The 3,675-nt window shown below is 42.7% G+C and overlaps 1 long non-coding RNA gene across 2 annotated transcripts in view; it reads left to right on the forward strand.

Moving 5' to 3' along the window:
• Positions 1-2,562, forward strand: part of LOC149130868 (uncharacterized) — a 130,293-nt gene extending 127,731 nt beyond the window's left edge. For both annotated transcript variants that reach the window (XR_016238612.1, XR_016238611.1), the window contains exon 3: positions 375-2,562. This is a non-coding gene — a long non-coding RNA (uncharacterized LOC149130868). The remainder of the gene's footprint in view (positions 1-374) is intronic.
• Positions 2,563-3,675: the final 1,113 nt, after the last annotated feature.

Consider the following 3,675-nt stretch of genomic DNA (forward strand, 5'->3'; position numbering starts at 1 on the left):
ATTCTCATGCATACAATCAATTTCCTGGCAATATGATGTAGCTGTTACCGTTTTCCCTTGTTGCAGAAATGAATAAGGAATAACTCCCTTCGCAGACCACCATAAAGTGACCACTAACTTCTTAGGGTGCAATGGTGGGTTTGGGTAGTGTTTAGGTGACTCTCCTGCATCTAATTACTCTCCTGTTCTTCTGCTGTTATCAAAGAGTATCCATTTCTCGTCACAAGTAATGATTTGATGCAAAAATGGGGTTTTTTTCCAGTCGGGAAAGCAATAAGGAGCACACTTTGAAGCGTCTGTTTTTTTTTTTTAATCTCGTTCAGTTGATGTGGAACAAACCCATCTGTTTTCTTGTCTTTCCCAATTTTTTACAGGTGTCCAAAAACAGTTGTGCGAGTTGTTTGGAGTTCTGATGAAGTTCTCGGATTTTGTTCAACCAAAGCATTTAATCCATCATGCCGAATAACTGATTTTGGCCTACCCTTTGGTTTATTTTCAAGGCTATCATCTCCTGAACGAGAGCTTTGGAACCAACAGTTCTGAGGCCAACAAAACCGTTACCAAAGGCCCGCTTGATATTCCGTAGAGCTTCTGCGGCAGAGTGACCCAGTTTGTACTCATACGAGAAAATAACTCAACATAGTTTGGTCGTTATCATTTTCATAAAGTCTGTGGGTACGAATTTTGTAAACCAATATTGTTGAGAAAGAAAAAGAGTCAAGATTAAATGCAAGGTGTACATTAATTGAGTTTTTAAATGACTGAAATAACAAGTAATTAAAAATGTGACATTTCACGTGAAACAACCCAATATTTTAATACGTCTGTTTAACTAGATGAATCGCTGTTAAAAATAGAAAAACAGAAGAGAAAAAACACTGCTGGTTTTCATTTGATGAGAGACTGCGACAAGATACTCTCTCTGTATAAGAAAAGTTGTATACCAAAACCAGCGCATTTGTTAAAGTTTGTATGAAAAATATCCCATTTATATTTACAAATAATTAACCATAATACCATGTTTTTCGTTTGTCGGAGTGACGAAGGGCATCTTGTCCTCCTAAAAGATAACTGACTTCTGCGGCGATTTTAAAGTGAAGAAAAGTTGCGCAACATCAACATCTTTTCTCGTCCGCGACCATCTTCAATCCGGTGGCAACACAAGGTGAAGAAGACCGCTAGCGTAGCTAGTGTGCCGCCCGGGGCGGCCCTTCCGTTTGATGCCCCCGGACCCCACAAAAAACACATACTGGCTACAGCAGACCCAAAAGTGGTACCCCTTTAAAAGTGCCGCTCGGGGCGGACAGCCCCCCCCACCCACCCACCCACCAGCTACGTTAGTGGTCAAGACGACTGGGGATAGAGACGGATGCAGTGGACGACCGAGATGCCTTACTCGCCTCATCGTGCTCTCTGCTCTCCGGAAGGCATGGCTGCAGCTGCCTTCCCCTCCGCTGAATCACGAAGGTTTCTTCCAACGAGTCTACCGTATCCAGCCTTCACATGCATGGGTAGGCAAGCCCTAATATGCTAAGTAACCCACAGCTGGGACCCTGACCGGGTCAGAGTAGACCTGGGAATAATCCTTTCTACTATAGACACAAAGCTTGAAATCTTGGGGAGGGGGATAGTCGATTACATCGACTCCAGTGTTTCACTGGTATTTAATTTATCGACCCCGAAAGGGTGAAAGGCAAAGTCGGCATTTGAACTCCGAATGAAGCCACGGGCAAAATGCCGCTAAGCATTTTGCTCAGCATGCTAACGATTCTGCCAGCTCGCCGCCTTTAGACCCGGGAATAATGGTGGATAAGAGGGGCTTCCACATTCCTCAAGACCCTGGAGCCCCCTAACCAGAGGCCCGCGACCGGATACAGTTTAGTTACTTCCAGGACAAAATATTGTTTCACAACCACACATACATACGCACACACACGCACGCACACACAAACACGCACACACACACGCATGCATACACAGACACACACTCGCACACATATGCACACACACTCACACACACACGCGCGCGTACACGTACACATATACACACGCGCGCACACACGAACACACACACGCACACACACACACGTATGTATGCATGCATGTATGTATATATGCATGCATGCATGTATGTATGTATGCATGGCTGTATGTATGCATGCATGTACTACGGTGAGGTCTACTTTGTTTTTCATCTTTTCGGGGTTGATAATGTAAGTAGCAGTTGAGCACTTGGGGTCGATTTCCCCCCCCCCATTCCCCCAAACTTGTGCCAATACAAGTATTTAAAGAGTGTCTGCGATTTGATTTCTCCATAGAACCATTTATTTCCACTCCTCTGTCCTTGACACTTTTTCTGTTATATCTCCGATTATTGCAAACTCTTTCACACACTTTTCAATGCCGTACTTGTTATGGAAGTTCTCAAACAGAAGTGGGTCAGATTTAAACAAAAGCGCCTTTAATAAATATAAAACGTACCATTACTCAATCGTTTTTTTTTTGAGATGATCAAGTGTATGTTAAATGCTAAAACTAGCAGCTTTAAGACAGTGGTAGGTGGTGGTTGGAGAATATTTCCAAGAAATTAAACAAAGTCAGGTCCCAGAAGGCGTGGCCGTGGAGTTAAGAAGCTCGCTTGGCGACTGCATGGTTTCGGATGTCAGTTCTATAACGCAGTATCTTGAGTAAGTGTCTTGGTAGACGGATACTGCGTGGAAGCCCGTCATATAAATGTATTGGGTCGTCCCATAAATAATGCGGTTTTTTCAATTGCATGAACCAATAGTCGGAAGGGGACGGGTTAAACTACCTGCATCAACTTGCTATAAAAGCAGGCTGTAATTTTACCTTGTGCTTATTCTTAGTGCAAGTTTTGAAGAGTGCAGTTCGATTTTAAAAGTTATTTTTTCAAAGTTATAATGGAAGTGACAGAGGAGCATATTTGGCATATTTTGCTTTATGAGTTCAATAAAGGCAACAACGCAATGGAAAGTGTGGGGAATATTAATACAGTATATGGGGATCAGACAACAAGTGTAAGCCAGTGTCATCGTTGGTTCTAGAAATTCTGAGCTGGAATCTACAGCCTAGAAAACGAGCTTTGTCCTGGAAGATCTGTAAGAGCTCAACGAGGACGTCATGCAAACCCTGGTGGAACAAAATCCCATCGTAACTGTTGAGGAACTAGTAGAGAAGCTTGGATTTGGTCATTCAACCATTCATCGACACCTGCATGCCATCGGAAAATGACCATCTTTGGCTTCAAGACGAAAGGTGTTCTTGCATCAGGATAATGTTTGGCCACACACAATGAGGATGACATTCCTAAGGCTGGAGCAGTTTGAATGGGAAACAATGCCCCACCTACCATATTCGCCGGACATTTCGCCATCTCATTATCATTTATTCCGCAGTCTTCAAAATCATTTGGATGGGGAAAAAATATGAATTCTGTACACGAGGTCAGAACAGTCCTGGGGGAGTATTTTTCATCACGGACAAGTGAAATTTTGAAGAGGGGCCTTGCTAGTCTACCAGATAGACAGAACAGCATTGCAGAAAATGAAGGAGAGTATATTTTAGATTAAAAAAGAACTTCGTTTGTCTTTAAATTTGAAAAATTAAACAAGTATAAAAAACCGCATTATCCATGAGAAGACCCAATATGTGTGT

This window comes from Octopus bimaculoides, chromosome 27 (assembly GCF_046866305.1).
Source record: "Octopus bimaculoides isolate indiv1 chromosome 27, ASM4686630v1, whole genome shotgun sequence".
Classification (NCBI taxonomy): domain Eukaryota; kingdom Metazoa; phylum Mollusca; class Cephalopoda; order Octopoda; family Octopodidae; genus Octopus; species Octopus bimaculoides.